Consider the following 17,769-nt stretch of genomic DNA (forward strand, 5'->3'; position numbering starts at 1 on the left):
GACCGTGTCTTTTTTTTTTTTTCGTTTTTGAGACTGAGTCTTGCTCTGTTGCCCAGGCTGTAGTGGAGTGGTGCAATCTCTGCTCACTGCAACCTCCCCGTCCTGGGTTCCAGTGATTCTGCTGCCTCAGCCTCCCAAGTAGCTGGGATTACAGGCGCGAGCCACCATGCCTGCCTAATTTTTGTATGTTTAGTAGAGACGGGGTTTCACTGTGTTGGCCAGTCTGGTCTTGAACTCCTGACCTCAAGTGATCTGCCCGCCTCGGCCTCCCAAAGTGCTGGGATTATAGGTGTGAGCCACCACGACCTGCCTGACTGTAACATTTTAAATTCCGTTGTATGGAGCTGATCTTTAATAAAGCACAGTAAAAGGATATACACACATTTTTATATTCTGGCACAGTTATACAAATATGGAAAATAGTTCAATGTCACCAAATAATATCACGCAACTTCTAGTTCTTTCTTTTTTTTTTTTTTTCGTTTTCTTTTTTGGGATTGAGTCTTGCCTGTCTCCCAGGCTGGAGTGCAGTGGTATGATCTTCGCTCACTGCAACCTCTGCCTCCCGGGTTCAAGCAATTCTCCTGCCTCAGCCTCCCGAGTAGCTGGGGTTACAGGCGCACGCCACCATGCCTACTAATTTTTGTATTTTTTTTAGTAGAGGTGGGGTTTCATCATGTTGGCCAGGCTGGTCCCGAACTCCTGACTTCGTGATCCACCTGCCTTGGCTTCCCAAAGTGCTGGGATTACAGGCGTGAGCCACCGCACCTGGCCACTTCTAGTTCTTTTGGCATATATATGTGGGTTTATAAATTGTTTACTTTTGTTACCAAGTTCTCATTCCATTTAGACTGATTCTTACATAAGTGAGGGTAACAAATAGGCAACCATATTTCCTGCCTCTTGCAGTTTTGGTAAATCTGGGGGGAAAGTCTGCTTGAGTTCCCTGATTTTCTTACATTTCTGTGGTGAGTTTAGAAATACTACGTGTTGGCCGGGCACGGTGGCTCAAGCCTGTAATCCCAGCACTTTGGGAGGCCGAGACGGGCGGATCACGAGGTCAAAAGATCGAGACCATCCTGGCTAACACGGTGAAACCCCGTCTCTACTAAAAAATACAAAAACTAGCCGGGCGAGGTGGCGGGCGCCTGTAGTCCCAGCTACTCGGAAGACTGAGGGAGGAGAATGGCGTAAACCCGGGAGGCGGAGCTTGCAGTGAGCTGAGATCCGGCCACTGCACTCCAGCCTGGGCGACAGAGCGAGACTCCGTCTCAAAAAATAAAAAAATAAAAAAAAAAAGAAATACTACGTGTTGAGCTTTAACAAGACAGTAATTTTCTTAGTTAATTGAAATCTTAGAATTGAAAGTTAGAGCTGGAAGGGACTGAATTTATCCAGTACAACTGCCTTATTTTCTAGACGAGGAAATTGAGGTACAGAGAATCACTTAATGAGATAACAGACAGAGCTGGGGCTAGTTCTACTAGTCTAGGGTGTAACCTGTTTTAACTAGGGACTTGAAAAATTCTTTAGATTGTTAAAAATGTGTTCGAAAAGATGTTTTTGCTTTACGATTTAATGCTCTAGAACTGACAGGTGTTTTATAAACTAAACATTTATGGGAGTAGAAATGGGAAAAGTTTTATAAAAACTGAGCTCTACAGCATAGAAAATTAGACACTTCTGGGCAACCTACACCATCATGTTTGTTTTCTTTTTTTTTTTTTTTTTTTTTTTTGAGACGGAGTCTGGCTTTGTTGCCCAGGCTGGAGTGCAGTGGTGCAATCTCGGCTCACTGCAAGCTCCGCCTCCTGGGTTCACGCCATTCTCCTGCCTCAGCCTCCAAGTAGCTGGGACTACAGGTGCGCACCACCATGCCCGGCTAATTTTTTGTATTTTTAGTAGACACGGGATTTCACTGTGTTCGCCAGGATGGTCTCGATCTCCTGACCTCATGATCTGCCCACCTCGGCCTCCCAAAGTGCTGGGATTACAGGCGTGAGCCACTGCGCCGGGCCTCATGTTTGTTTTCTATTTGCTCTTAGATTGAAGTACCCAGTTTTGCTTTTCTTCAAAGCAAAATGGATTATTCCTGTTAATAATTTGGATCCTTGCAATTCTTAAAGGCTTATAACTTAGGCTTTAGAGAAAAGATGTGATGCGTTCTCATAGATAAATCATGCTCTGGGGAAGTCTACCATTTAATATGTCATAGGCTAGTGCTACCTAGTTACTGATGGTCTTTGAGCTGAAGAAAATGCATGTGTTTCTGTAAGGTAACAGGAGCTTGACATTCACTAATGAGATAATGAGGCATTGACAGGCTGTTTTGTGAGAGCTGAGATTGTTCGCTTCATTAATAGGGGTTTTTGAAGATCCAAATTTCCTCCTTTCTGGCTAATAATAATTGTGTAGTATTTCCCCTTTAGTTTATACGACTTTATCCTTCATGAAAGATAAAAAAATTACTTCCCAGAAGCTCACTGCTTTTTCAGCTTTTGCCTTCCTGCTATAAAGTATCTTGTTTTGGCCAGGCATGGTGGCTCATGCCTGTAATCCCAGCATTTTGGAAGGCCAAGGCGGGCAGATCTTTTGAGCCCAGGAGTTCAAGACCAGCCTGGGCAACATAGGGATTCCCCCATCTCTACAAAAGATACGAAAATTACCTGAGCATGGTAGCACACACCTATAGTCCCAGCTACTTGGGAGGCTGAGGTAGGAGGATCACCTGAGCCCGGGACATTGTGGACACAGTGAGCCATGATCACGCCACAGCACTCCAGCTTGGGCGGTAGGGTGAGTCCCTGGCAAAAAAAAAAAAAAAAAAAAAAAAAAAAGTGTCTCATTTTACCCCCTTCTCTGATAGTTATTTTACTGTAAAATTTAACCTTTTTGCAATATGTTCAACTTCTTAATGGTATGATGTACAAAGAACATTGGATGTGAAATGTTATATGATATGTGTATATATCACTGTACAAAATGAGATATATTACATGACTGTGGGAGATTGCAGCTTCCATGGTGTTTACTTAGTCTGTTTACATTTATTATTATTTTTTTAATGATTTTTTTCTTTTTTTTTTTTTGGAGATGGAGTTTTGTTCTTATTGCCCAGGGTGGAGTCCCATGGCGTGGTCTCAGCTCACTGCAACCTCTGCCTCCTGGGTTCAAGCGATTCTCCTGCCTCAGCCTCCCGAGTAACGCTCACCACCACACCTGGCTAATTTTTGTATTTTTAGTAGAGTTGTACCATGTTGGCCAGGCTGGTCTTGAACTCCTGACCTCAGGTGATCTGCCTGCCTCGGCCTCCCAAAGTGCTGGGATTATAGGCGTGAGCCTCTGTGCCCAGCTGCTGATTTTTGTGTTTTTAGTAGAGACTGGGTTTCCCCATGTTGGCCAGGATGGTCTTGATCTCCTGGCCTCCCAAAATGCTGGGATTACAGGTATGAGCTTTTTTTTTTTCTTGACACCCCTCTTTCTTTATCAGCAGCTTTTCCTTTCATTTTGTAGTCATATTCTCCCAGAGCTTTGTTTTATTTTATTTTATTTATTTATTTATTTTAAGATGGAGTCTTGCTTTGTCACCCAGGTTGGAGTGCAGTGGTGCAGTCTTGGCTCACTGCAGCCTCCATCTCCTGGGTTCATGCAGTTCTCCTGCCTCAGCCTCCCGAGTAGCTGGGATTACAGACATGCGCCACCACGCCTGGCTAATTTTTGTATTTTCAGTAGAGACAGGGTTTCACCACATTGGTTAGGCTGGTCTTGAACTCCTGACCTCAAGTGATCCACCCACCTCAACCTCCCAAAGTGCTGAGATTACAGGCGTGAGCCACCATGCCCGGCCTATTTTATTTTATTTTTTATTTAAAGCCTCAGATGTTTTTCTTAGCCACTGCTGAATCCTGAAACTCTTGCCACAGGTTGAGGGGGAGTTGACTTTTAAAGATTAAGTTTGGATGACTACTTGTGAGTTCTGTCTAATAAAGAGTGCAGGACTGGGCTTTGGCAGGAGAATAGAACATATTTCCTTGATGGGTATAATTCACTCACGAACCAAATTTCAGGTACTAAAAATAACGATTTCACATCTGCTGGGTTTTATTGGGGTCAGGAAAATGTCTTCTCTTAGAAGTTAAGTTGAATGTGATACCAGGGTTGGTTTGCCAAGTTACTAAACTTGGGGTCAGATTGCTGAGATCTCATTTGTTAAAAAGTTGTGTTTTAGACCAGTAAATTTGGACATTAATGAAAAGTAGGTTTAGATGATTTAAATGTCTTACCAGTTATCATTTTTGTGCAAAAGGTCATATGAGATAATTTTCTATTTTAAGATATTTTATCAAATATAATATTGAATGTTTCTGTATTTTTGTCTTTACCTAGTATTATACTTGTTTCTCTTTTTAATTTAAAAATTTTATTTTCTTTCTTTCTTTCTTTTTTTTTCTTTTTTTGTTTTTCTTTGAGACGGAGTCTCGCTCTGTCGCCCAGGCTGGAGTGCAGTGGCGCGATCTTGGCTCACTGCACCCTCTGCCTTCCGGGCTCACGCCATTCTCCTGCCTCCGCCTCCCGAGCAGCTGGGACTACAGGCGCCCTCCACCACGCCCGACTAATTTTTTGTATTTTTAGTAGAGACGGGGTTTCACCGTGTTCGCCAGGATGGTCTCGATTTCCTGACCTTGTGATCTGCCCGCCTCGGCCTCCCAATGTGCTGGGATTACAGGCGTGAGCCACCGCGCACGGCCAAAAATTTTATTTTCTACAGATATCAGCACAGATAGATATACTTGGTTCTTAGGGTGTTTGGTGGTTTTTTTTTTTTTTTTTTTTTTTTTTTTTTTTTTTGAGACGGAGTCTCGCTCTGTAGCCCAGGCTGGAGTGCAGTGGCCGGATCTCAGCTCACTGCAAGCTCCGCCTCCCGAGTTCACGCCATTCTCCGGCCTCAGCCTCCCCAGTAGCTGGGACTACAGGCGCCCGCCACCTCGCCCGGCTAGTTTTTTGTATTTCTTAGTAGAGACGGGGTTTCACCGTGTTAGCCAGGATGGTCTCGATCTCCTGACCTCGTGATCCACCCGTCTCGGCCTCCCAAAGTGCTGGGATTACAGGCTTGAGCCACCGCGCCCGGCCCGTTTGGTGCTTTTTAAATGGTTATTTCAGTTTAAGTAGGAAAGATCTCATTTAAAATCTAAGTGCTTTGAGGGGGCCGGGCGAGGTGGCTCACGCTTATAATCCCAGCAATTTTGGAGTCCAAGGCAGGCGAATTGTCTGAGCTCAGGAGTTCGTGACCAGCTTGGGCAACACGGTGAAACCCCGTCTCTACTAAAATACAAAAAATTAGCCGGGCATGTCAGTATGCGCCTGTAGTCCCAGCTAGTCGGGAGGCTGAGGCAGGAGAATTTCTTGAACCTGGGAGGCGGAGGTTGCCGTGAGCTGAGATCGCACCACTGCACTCCAGCCTGGGCAATAAAGCTAAATTCCGTCTCAAAAAAAAAAAAAAAAAAAAAAAAAATCTAAGTGCTTTGATTGATTTGAAAATCAGTGGAATATGAGAAGACAGTCTTCAGACCTTTTCCATGGCTCCTATTTATTCATTCCAGTGGCTTTCTCTTTATGAATGACGTCATTGTTAAATCACGTTGCCTTGTGTAATGGGGCCATTTTAGTTCTTAATTAAATAACAAGAGTGCCTTCTGTTTCAGAAAAGTTTAGTATCTGTTATATCTCCCTTTCCATTTGTTTCATTTTGTAAAGTAAACGTGCAGCTAATAATTTAGTTCTGCTCATTACTTGCTTTGAAAATGTTTTAAAATGTAAGATGAACATCTGTAGAAAAACTTTATTATGTAATGCTTTTTAAATTACTTACTGGGTGTCTGTCAACATTAGTGGATAATAGTTGAGTTTTTTTGTTTTACTATTTAATTGGAAAACAAGCACATTATTTTTCATATTTCCTACAGAAAGTGTTACAATAGTATTGTCATTTTTTTTTTTTTTTTTTTTTTTTTTTTTTTTTGAGACCGAGTCTGGCTCTGTGGCCCAGGCTGGAGTGCAGTGGCACGATCTCAGCTCACTGCAAGCTCCAGCTCCCGGGTTCACGCCATTCTCCTGCCTCAGCCTCCTGAGTAGCTGGGACTACAGGCGCCTGCCACCACGCCCGGCTAATTTTTTGTATTTTTAGTAGAGATGGGGTTTCACCTTGTTAGCCAGGATGGTCTCGATCTGACCTCATGATCCGCCCATCTCGGCCTCCCGAAGTGCTGGGATTACAGGCTTGAGCCACCGCGCCCGGCCAGTATTGTCATTTTCTTTAACATTTAGCAATATACAGGGCCTGGTATGCTAAAGGATTACTTTAAAATGTATTTGCCCACACCATAATATGACTGTATTGTCAATACTGTGCTAGACTTTAAGTAAGAATTATTTCCCTTAGAAGACTGAGAAACTTTTTAAAAGTAATTTCTTTCTTTTTTTTTTCTTTGAGATGGAGTCTCGCTCTGTTGCCAGGCTGTAGTGTAGTCTCTGCCTCCTGGGTTTAAGTGATTCTCCTCCCTCAGCCTCCTGAGTAGCTGGGACTACAGGCGCAGGCGCCACCAGGCCCAGCTAATTTTTGTATTTTTAGCAGAACAGGGTTTCACCATGTTGGCCAGGATGGTCTCAATCTCTTAACCTCATGATCCACCAGCCTCAGACTCCCAAAGTGCTGGAATTACAGACGTGAACCACTGTGCCTGGCCTTTTTAAAAGTAATTTCAACTTTTATTTTGTTTGTTACATGATTCTGAGGTTTGGGATACAGATGATCTTGTTCCCCGGATCCGGTCATGAGCATAGCACCCAACAGTTAGTTTTTCCAACCTTACCCTCAACCCTCCCCTATCTAGTAGTCCCCAGTGTCTGTTGTTGCCATCTTTATGTCCATGAATACTCAGTGTTTAGCTCCCACTTACAAGTGAGAACATGCGGTATTTTGTTTTCTGTTCCTCCATTTATTCACTTACGATAATGGCTTCCAGCTGCATCCAGACATGGATGCAAAATATATGATTTCATTCTTTTTTATGGCTATCCTGAAAAACGTTTCTGTAGAAACTTTCTTTTTTTTTTTTTTTGTTTTTTTTTTTTTTTGAGACGGAGTCTCGCTCTGTCACCCAGGCTGGAGTGCAGTGGCCGGATCTCAGCTCACTGCAAGCTCCGCCTCCCGGGTTCACGCCATTCTCCTGCCTCAGCCTCCCGAGTAGCTGGGACTACAGGCGCCTGCCACCTCGCCCGGCTAAGTTTTTGTATTTTTAGTAGAGACGGGGTTTCACTGTGTTACCCAGGATGGTCTCGATCTCCTGACCTCGTGATCCGCCCGTCTCGGCCTCCCAAAGTGCTGGGATTACAGGCTTGAGCCACCGCGCCCGGCCGGAAACTTTCTAAGTGTATCTTTGAGTTGGTTGCAAATCTGTGCTGTAATTTGGATTTGTCCTTTTGTTCTAGTGTTTTTGGGACTCTGATTGGCTTGTGAAAATTGGGCAGTATGACTTGTTTGACAAGTTTGGATGTGCATATCTAATTTTCTATGAATTCTCCTTCTCACCTATATACAAAATAAATAATAATTTAACCACTTGGAAGAAGGAGTTTTTTGTTTGTTTTTTTGAGATGGAGCCATGCTCTTGTCACAGAGGCTGGAGTGCAGTGGCACGATCTCAGCTCACTGCAACCTCTGCCTCCCGAGTTCAAGCAATTCTCCTGCCTCACCATCCTAAGTAGCTGGGATTACAGGTGCCCACAACCACGCCTGGCTAATTTTTTTGTATTTTTAGTAGAGATGGGGTTTCACCACGCTGGCCATGCTGGTCTCGAACTCCTGACCTAAGGTGATCCGCCCACCTCAGCCTCTCAAAGTGCTGGGATTTACAGGCGTGAGCTACCATGCCTGGGCTAGAAGGAGGTTTTTTTGTTTGTTTTTGAGACAAAGCCTCTCTGTCGCCCAGGCTAGAATGCAGTGGCACCATCTCAGCTCACTGCAACCTCTGCCTCCTGGGTTCAAGCGATTCTCCTGCCTCAGCCTCCTGAGTAGTCAGGATTACAATTGCCTGCCATCATGCCCGGCTAATTTTTGTATTTTTAGTAGAGACGGGGTTTCACCGTGTTGATCAGGCAGGTCTTGAACTCCTGACCTCGTGATCCGCCCGTCTCAACCTCCCAAAGTGCTGGGATTACAGGCTTGAGCCACCGCGCCCGGCCAATTGCTGCCTTCTTAGTGTGCTCCTCTGCTCCAGTTGCTTTTATGCTATAGCTTTACTTAGTGCACTTCAGAGGAGACCAGTTTTCACTCACCTATTCCTGAGAGTTGCAGACAAATGTATGAAGTAATAGGGCCATAAATATTTTGATTTATATTATAGTCTTGTGGGTACTGTGTTAGATGTTATTAGATTATTTATTAAAATACATTTTTTTTTAAGAGTGTGTACATGGCTCACTGCAGCCTCAAACTCCTGGGCTCAAGTGATCCTCCAACCTTAGTCTCTCAAAGTGTTGGGATTACAGTTGTGAGCCACCACACCCGGCCTCTCCTGGTTTCTTGAGAGTTGTTCTGTTTTCTATAAATTAAAAAAACCATTTTTTTTCCCTACCTTTCTAGATCCCGTTTTGTTTTTTGTTTTGAGAGGGAGTCTTGCTCTGTCACCCAAGTTAGAGTGCAGTGGTGCAATCTCGGCTCACTGCGACCTCCACTTCCTGAGTTCAAGCAATTCTCCTGCTTCAGCTTCCCAAGTAACTGAGAGTACAGGCGCCTGCCACCACGCCCAGCTAATTTTTGTATTTTAGTAGAGACGGGATTTCACTTTTTTGGCCAGGAAGATCTCAAACTCCTGACCTCAAGTGATCCACTCGCCTCAGCCTCCCAGAATGCTGAGATTACAAATGTGAGCCACTGTGCCTGGCCTTAGACTCTGGTTTTATTAAAAGCACTGTTTTACTTTTCTTACTGTCAGCTAATTCCTGTCACCCATCTCATCCTCCCCTCAAAAACCCTAACACTTCAAAAATGTTTATGAGGTAATTCAAGACATCTAAGCAATATATACGATAATATAGTAATCTTTTTTTTTTTTCTTTTTTCTTTTTTTGAGATGGAGTCCCGCTCTCTTACCCAGGCTGGAATGCAGTGGTGCAATCTTGGCTCACTGCAACCTCCACCTCCTGGGTTCAAGCGACTCTTCTTTTTTTTTTTTTTGAGATGGAGTCTTGCTCTTCTCCCAGGCTGGAGTGCAGTGGCATGTGGCGGCATGATCTCGGCTCACTGCAACCTCTGCCTCCTGAATAGCTGGGATTACAGGCGCCTGCCAACATGCGCAGGTAATTTTTATTTTTTTATTTTATTTTTTTTTTGAGACGGAGTCTCGCTCTGTTGCCCAGGCTGGAGTGCAGTGGCACAATCTCGGCTCACTGCAAGCTCCGCCTCCCGGGTTCACGCCATTCTCCGGCCTCAGCCTCCCGAGTAGCTGGGACTACAGGCGCCCGCCACTGCGCCCGGCTAATTTTTTCTATTTTTAGTAGAGACGGGGTTTCACCATGGTCTCGATCTGCTGACCTTGTGATCCGCCAGCCTCGGCCTTCCAAAGTGCTGGGATTACAGGCGTGAGCCACCGCACCCGGCCAATTTTTATATTTTCAGTAGAGACAGGGTTTCACCATGTTGGCCCGGCTGGTCTCAAACCCCTGACCTCAGGTGATCGTCCGCCTCGGCCTCCCAAAGTGCTGGGATTACAGGCGTGAGCCACTGTACCCGACCATAGATGATCTTTTACCTGTATCCAAGTTCATGAAGCAATACGTTACAAATACTGGTAAAGCCCATAAAAGCACCCTTTGTTAACACTTTTTAACATTGCTACTGAACCTTTGGTTTTATCAATGATATGGTTGTGTGTGTAGATGAACTTCCTTACTTTAATCTTCTAGTTTAAAATGAAAGTAGAAAATTAAACTATCTTGGTCTGAACTGACTGTTAATTTAGTGGAATTTCTTGACTTCTGCTTTTAGAAGTAGGATGATTATAACTACTGAATTTATTGTGATGTAGATTTATAGATATACAAATACATATGAACAAATTAAGTTCATGTGTATTAACTATTCTTTGTACCTCTTGAACCACTTCAGATATGTCAGTGTTTTAGATCTTAACTGCCTATAGGGCAGGAACCACCTCTGTTTTTGTTTTTGTTTTTTGGTTTGAGACAGAGTCTTCCTCTATCTCCCAGGCTAGAGTGCAGTGGCATGATCTTGGCTCATTGCAACCTCTGCCTCCAGAGTTCAAGCGATTCTCCTGCCTCAGCCTCCTGAGTAGCTGGGATTACAGATGTGCACCACCACGCCCAGTTAATTTTTGTATTTTCAGTAGAGACAGGATTTCACCATGTTGGCCAGGCTTGTCTCAAACTTTTGACCTCAAGTGATTCACCCTCCTTGGCCTCCCAAAGTACTGGGATTAGACATGAGCCACCAAACCTGGCCTTTTTATTTTTTAAATTTTTATTTATTTATTTATTTTGTTTGTTTGTTTGAGACGGAGTCTCGCTCTGTCGCCCAGGCTGGAGTGCAGTGGCCGGATCTCAGCTCACTGCAAGCTCCGCCTCCTGGGTTTACGCCATTCTCCTGCCTCAGCCTCCCGAGTAGCTGGGACTACAGGCGCCCGCCACCTTGCCCGGCTAGTTTTTTTGTATTTTTAGTAGAGACAGGGTTTCACCGTGTTAGCCAGGATGGTCTCGATCTCCTGACCTCGTGATCCGCCCGTCTCGGCCTCCCAAAGTGCTGGGATTACAGGCTTGAGCCACCGCGCCCGGCCTATTTTTATTTTTTAATAATACAAAATGTGTTTGCTGCCATAAACATTTGGGTACGGAATAAATACGATGTGAAGGAGAACAGTGGTTGTGCACAAAGGACTGCTGATGTAAATTACAGTTTCAGTGTGGGTAATGGGAAAATTCAAAGCATTTACTTGATAAAGATCTGTAGAACTTAAATTTGTAAACTTTTTTTGAGGATGGGAAAAATAAGTAACAATTATCTATATAAAATTGATTAAAAATAGTCAAACAATGCAAAATTAATAAGAGAAAGTAAAATTTACTGAAATTTGTCCAAATGGATTCACTGTTGACAATTTGGTGAATATCCTTCCAGCCATCTTTTTGTACATTTCTGTACAATTATCTATGTGTAGTTTTGTCAATAGGCACTTAATTATGATCATACTATCCACAGTGCTTTGTAACCTATTTTCACTGACCAGTGTGTTATGAACATCTTTTATATGTAAGTAAATGTAAAGTCTTCATCATTTAAAATGATTTTATGGTGATTCCGTAGGGTATTTGTAGTAGAATTACTAGAATTTATTTAACCTTATTGATGTACATTTGTTTCCAAAATTTCAGTGTTATAAGCAATACTGTGATGAACATCCTTATCCAATATTTGATTTTTCTTTTTTTTTTTTTTTGAGACAAAGTCTGGCTCTGTCGCCCAGGCTGGAGTGCAGTGGCACGATCTCGGCTCACTGCAACCTCCGCCTCCAGGGTTCACACCATTCTCCTGCCTCAGCCTCTCGAGTAGCTGGGACTACAGGCGCCTGCCACCACGCTCAGCTAATTTTTTGTATTTTTAGTAGAAACGGGGTTTCACCATGTTTGCCAGAATGGTCTCGATCTCTTGACCTTGTGATCCGCCCGCCTCGGCCTCCCAAAGTGCTGCGATTACAGGCATGAGCCACCGTGCCTGGCCTGTTTTTTGTTTTTTTGAGCCTTAGCCTCCTGAGTAGCTGGGACTACAGGTGTGCACTACCACGCCCGGCTAATTTTTGTATTTTTATTAGAGATGGGATTTCGTCATGTTGGCCAGGATGGTTTCGATCTCCTGACCTCGTGATCCGCCTGCCTGGGCCTCCCAAAGTGCTGGGATTACAGGCGTGAGTCACCGGTCCTGGCTCATTTTTAGTATATTCACAGGATTGTGCAACCATCACCACAACCTACGAACATTTTCATCACCCAACAAAGAAACACCTCTTGCCCATTGGCAGCCATGCCCCATTCTCACGTTCACTTCCAGCCCCAAGTAACGTATGTACTTTTCACCTCTATAGAATTGACTATTCTAGATATTTCACATAAATAGAATCATAGAGTATGTGCTCTTTTATGACTGGCTTCTTTCACTTAGCATAATGTTTTCAAGGTTCATCCATGTTGTAGCATGTATTAGTACTCTATTTTTTTAATTGCTAAATATTTCATTTTGTGTATATATACCACATTTTGTTTATTCATTCATCAGTTGGTGGACATTTGGGTTATTTCTGTGTTTTAGCTATCATGCATAATGCTGCTATGAATATTTGTGTATAAGTTTTTATGTGAACATATGTTTTAATTTCTCTTGGTAATATACTTAGGAGTGGAGTTACTGGGTTAGATTCAGTTGTGATGAGTTCGAGTGTGTACCTTTGTTTTGTTTCTTTTGTTTTTTGGGTTTTTTTGAGACAGAGCCTTGCTCCATCACTCAGGCTGGAGTGGTATGCTCTAGGCTCATTGCAACCTCCACCTCCCAGGTTCAAGTAATTCCTGTCTCAGCCTCCGGAGTAGCTGGGATTATAGGTGTGCACCACCACACTGGGCTAATTTTTTTTTTTTTTTTTTTTTTTGAGATGGAGTCTCCCTCTGTCGCCCAGGCTGGAGTGCAGTGGCATGATCTCAGCTCATTGCAAGCTCTGCCTCCCGGGTTCTTGCCATTCTCCTGCCTCAGCCTCCCAAGTAGCTGGTACTACAGGTGCCTGCCACCACACCCGGCTAATTTTTTTTGTATCTTTAGTAGAGACACGGTTTCACTGTGTTAGCCAGGATGGTCTCGATCTCCTGACCTCGTGATCCACTCGCCTCGGCCTCCCAAAGTGCTGGGATTACAGGCATGAGCCACTGCGCCCGGATGTTTTTCTTTTTTTTTCTTTTTTTTTTTATTGAGACGGAGTCTCGCTCTGTCACCCAGGCTGGAGTGCAGTGGCGCGATCTCAGTTCACAAGCGTCACCTCCCAGGTTCACGCCATTCTCCTGCCTCAGCCTCCTGAGTAGCTGGTACTACAGGTGCCTGCCACCATGCCTGGCTAATTTTTGTATTTTTAGTAGAGACAGGGTTTCGCCATGTTGGCCAGGCTGGTCTTGAGCCCCTGACCGCAGGTGATCCGTCTGCCTCAGGCTCCCAAAGTGCTGGGGTTACAGGCATGAGCCACCTTGCCTGGGTGAGTCTATATCTTGATCTTAAACATATTGGTTGCTAGATTTTGTTACTATCCTTAGCAGTCTTACTATTTTACTTATGTCCTGGAAATACTAAGTTTTTCTGGCCTGGCGTGGTGGCACGCACCTGTAATCCCAGCACCTTGGGAGGCCGAGGTGGGCAGATCACCTGTGGTCAGGAGTTCGAGACCAGCCCGACCAACATGGAGAAACCCTGTCTCTATTAAAAGTATAAAAATTAGCCAGGCATGGTGGCAGGCGCCTGTAATCCCAGCTATTCAGGAGACTGAGGCAGGAGAATCACTTGAACCCAGGAGGTGGAGGTTGCATTGAGCCAAGATTGTGCCATTGCATTCCAGCCTAGGCGACAAGAGCAAGACTCCATCTCATAAAAATAAATAAATAAAAGCACTGAATGCTCTTATCTATTTCATGCACACAACAAATAATGATACTGGCAAGGCATATTGAGATGTCAAGAAAATTTTGCCCAGTCAAGAAAATTTTGATATGTTCATCATAATCATTACTTATTTTAAGAAAACATGATTTTGGGCCGTGCTCAGTGTTGATTAAATAAAATATTGTATATATCTTATTTCATGATTACTTACTATGGTTTTGCCACTCCTTAAGATATTTTCCTAATATTGTTAGCTACAATGTGCGATCTTGGGTCCCTGCAACCTCCATCTCCCGGGTTCAAGCGATTCTCCTGCCTCAGCCTCCCAAGTAGCTAGGATGACAGGCGCCCACCACCACACCCAGCTAATTTTTGTATTTTTAGCAAAGATGGCGTTTCATCATATTGGCCAGGCTGGTCTGGAACTCCTGCCTACCTCGGCCTTGCAAAGTGTTGGGATTATAGGTATGAGCCTACTTCATTAGTTTTTCACAGTAATTTTATGAAGTTGATAATTCATCACAGTTTTACTGATGGAGAAACTGACAACCAGAAAAGTTTTTGCTCATTGTCAGAAACTTAATTAAATGGTTGTGAAAGGACTCATATGTAATTTTCTCTTACTCCAAAAACCTGTTCTTAACCTTGTACTCCAGTACATCTTCCTAGTTTTAGCTCTGCCAATATCATGAAAATCTCAGACATTCTGATTAAAGTTATTTTAGTGCTATAGGCTGCACCTTAAAAGTGATTGAATGAGAAGGAGGCAGGGCAAGGTGGCTCATGCTGGTAATCCCAGCACTTTGGGAGGCCAAGGAGGGCAGATCACCTAAGGTCAGGAGTTTGAGACCAGCCTGGCCAAACTGGTGAAACCTCGTCTCTACTAATAAAGAGTGAAAAATTAACCGAGCATGGTGGTGCACGCCTGTAGCCTGTAGTCCCAGTTACTTAGAAAGCTGTGGCAGGAGAGTTGCTGGAACCCGGGAGGCAGAGGTTGCAGTGAGTCGAGATTGCGCCACTGCACTCCAGCCTGGGGGACAGAGAGAGACTCCGTCTCAAAAAAAAAAAAAAAAAAAGAAACACACAGAAATTAGCCAGGCATGGTGGCAGTAGCCTCTACCTGTAATCACAGCTACCCGGGAGGCGGAGGTTGCAGTGAGCCAAGATTCTGCTACTGCACTCCCACCCCGTCTTAAGAAAGAAAAAAAGAGTGAGAAGGAAAGCACAAGGAGAGGTTTATTAGGCATAGTAACTCAAAATTATGTCGAAGAACTGAAAAGATTAGAGATTACGTACAGAAGTAAAATCAAGAACCTGGATTTCTAGATGTTAAGTCTGTCCTACCTCATTTAGTTACTTTCTTTCCTTATAAAATAGATAAAACAAAGCAGGCAAAGTTAACACCTTGTGTTTATAGAAATCTTTTTTGGTTTTTTGTTTTTTTGAGATGGGCTCTTAGTCTGTCACCCAGGCTGGAATGCAGTTGTACAATCACGGCTCACTGCTGCCTCCACCCCTCAGGCTCAACTGATTATCCTGCTTCATCCTCCCAAGTAGTTGGGACTCCAGGAACACGCCACCATGCCCAGCTAATTTCTTTTTTTTCTTTTTTTTTTTTTTTGTAGAGATGAGGTCTTACTATGTTGCCCAGACCAATCTCAAACTCCTGGGCTCAAGCAGTCCTCCTGCCTTGGCCTCCCAAGGTGCTGGAATTACAGGAGTGAGCCACCGTGCCTGCCCAGACACCTTAAATATATGGATAGACTTGCTAACTTATTTACAAGGTGCCATTATAGACTAATACTTATTTATAGTAAATGCTTTGAAAATTTGAAAAAGGCTAGGCAGCAGTGGCTAATGCCTGTAATCACAACAGAACATTTTGGGGGGCTGAGGTGGGAGGATCACTTGAGCCCAGGAGCTCGAGATCAGCCTGACAACATGGCAAGACCCAGTCTCCTTAAAAAAGGGAAGAAATGGGCCGGGCGCGGTGGCTCACGCCTGTAATCTCAGCACTTCGGGAGGCCGAGGCGGGTGGATCACGAGGTCGGGAGATCGAGACCATCCTGGCTAACGTGGTGAAACCCCGTCTCTACTAAAAATACAAAAAATTAGCTGGATGAGGTGGTGGGCGCCTGTAGTCCCAGCTACTCGGAGGCTGAGGCAGGAGAATGGCGTGAACCCGGGAGGCGGAGCTTGCAGTGAGCCGAGATCGCGCCACTGCATTCCAGCCTGGGCGACAAAGCGAGACTCCGTCTCAAAAAAAAAAAAAAAAAAAAAGGGAAGAAATGGCCGGGCGTGGTTGCTCACGCCTGTAATCCCAGCACTTTGGGAGGCCGAGGCAGGTGGATCACGAGGCCAGGAGATCGAGACCATCCTGGCTAACATGGTGAAAATGTCAGATGTGACAGAGTCATGATGAGAGTCTAAAACATTTTAGCATACAGTGTTTATTTCTTTTTTATTTTTATTTTTTTTTGAGACGGAGTCTCGCTCTGTCGCCCAGGCTGGAGTGCAGTGGCGCGATCTCGGCTCACTGCAAACTCCGCCTCCCAGGTTCACGCTATTCTCCTGCCTCAGCCTCCCAAGTAGCTGGGACTACAGGCGCCCGCCACCACGCCCGGCCAATTTTTTGTATTTTTAGTAGAAACGGGGTTTCACTGTGTTAGCCAGGATGGTCTCAATCTCCTGACCTCGTGATCCGCCCGCCTCAGCCTCCCAAAGTGCTGGGATTACAGGCATGAGCCACCGCGCCTGGCCTGTTTGTTTATTTATTTATTTATTTATTTATTTTGAGTTGGAATCTTGTTCTATTGACCAGGCTGGAGTACAGTGATGTGACCATAGCTCACTGCAGCCTTGAACACCTTGGCTCAAGCAATCCTCCTCCCATCTTAGCCTCCTGAGTAGCTGGGACCATAGGCGCATGCCACCATGCCCAGCTAATTATTATTATTTGGCGACGAAGTCTTGCTCTATCGACCAGGCTGGAGTGCAGTGGCAGTCTTGGCTCACTGCAACCTCCGCCTCCCGGGTTCAAGCAGTTCTCCTGTCTCAGCCTCCCGAGTAGCTAGGATTACAGGTGTGCTCCACCATACCCAGCTGATGTTTTGTTTTGTTTCGTTTTGTTTTTGTATTTTTAGTAGAGATGGGGGTTTTACCATGTTGGCCAGGCTGGTATGGAACTCCTGACCTCAAGTGATCCAACCACCTTGGCCTCCCAAAGTGCTGGGATTACAGGCGTGAGCTACCGTGCCCAGCCTATTATTTATTTTATAGACAGAGTGTCTCTATGTTGTCCAGGCTGGTCTGGAATTCCTAATCTCAAACAATTCTCCTGCCTCAGCCTCCCAAAGTGCTGAGGTTACAGGCAGAACCACATGTAAGTGTGTAAGTGTGTAGACTTTGCTGGTTCAAAGTAGATGTACAGGCCGGGCGTGGTGGCTCAAGCCTGTAATCCCAGCACTTTGGGAGGCCGAGATGGGCGGATCACGAGGTCAGGAGATCGAGACCATTCTGGCTAACACGGTGAAACCCCGTCTCTACTAAAAAAAATACAAAAAAAAACTAGCCGGGCAAGGTGGCGGGCGCCTGTAGTCCCAGCTACTTGGGAGGCTGAGGCAGGAGAATGGCGTAAACCCGGGAGGCGGAGCTTGCAGTGAGCTGAGATCCGGCCACTGCACTCCAGCCTGGGTGACAGAGCGAGACTCCGTCTCAAAAAAAAAAACAACAACAACAAAAAAAAACAAAGTAGATGTACATTTAAATGTTTTCAAACTAGCCTTCAGAAAGGTTGTACTAATTTATCACTATCTGTGTATGAAAATGTCTGTTTCCTGCCGGGCGTGGTGGCTCATGCCTGTAATCCCAGCACTTTGGGAGGCCAAGGCAGGTGGATCACCTAAGGTCAGGAGTTTGAGAACAGCCTGACCAACATGGTGAAACCCCGTCTCTACTAAAAATACAAAAATATTAGTCAGTCTTGGTGGCATATGCCTGTAGTCCCAGCTGCTTGAGAGGCTGAGGCAGGAGAATCACTTGAACCCAGGAGATGGAGGTTGCGGTGA

The 17,769-nt window shown here is 44.7% G+C and overlaps 2 protein-coding genes and 1 long non-coding RNA gene across 7 annotated transcripts in view; 2 read left to right on the top strand and 1 right to left on the bottom strand.

Annotated features, from left to right (window-relative positions):
- Positions 1-17,769, bottom strand: part of LOC126931196 (uncharacterized) — a 155,046-nt gene that overhangs the window by 92,046 nt on the left and 45,231 nt on the right. Inside the window, exon 1 of one of the 3 annotated variants that reach the window (XR_007717786.1) lies at positions 5,064-5,268. The exons of the other annotated variants lie outside the window; for them this stretch is intronic. This is a non-coding gene — a long non-coding RNA (uncharacterized LOC126931196). Of the gene's footprint in view, positions 1-5,063; positions 5,269-17,769 lie in introns of those variants that run through there. 3 annotated transcript variants of the gene reach the window in all.
- Positions 1-17,769, top strand: part of PRR13 (proline rich 13) — an 86,974-nt gene that overhangs the window by 24,521 nt on the left and 44,684 nt on the right. The window lies entirely within an intron of this gene.
- Positions 1-17,769, top strand: part of SP1 (Sp1 transcription factor) — a 33,125-nt gene that overhangs the window by 5,656 nt on the left and 9,700 nt on the right. The window lies entirely within an intron of this gene.

Source organism: Macaca thibetana, chromosome 11, assembly GCF_024542745.1.
Source record: "Macaca thibetana thibetana isolate TM-01 chromosome 11, ASM2454274v1, whole genome shotgun sequence".
Taxonomy (NCBI): domain Eukaryota; kingdom Metazoa; phylum Chordata; class Mammalia; order Primates; family Cercopithecidae; genus Macaca; species Macaca thibetana.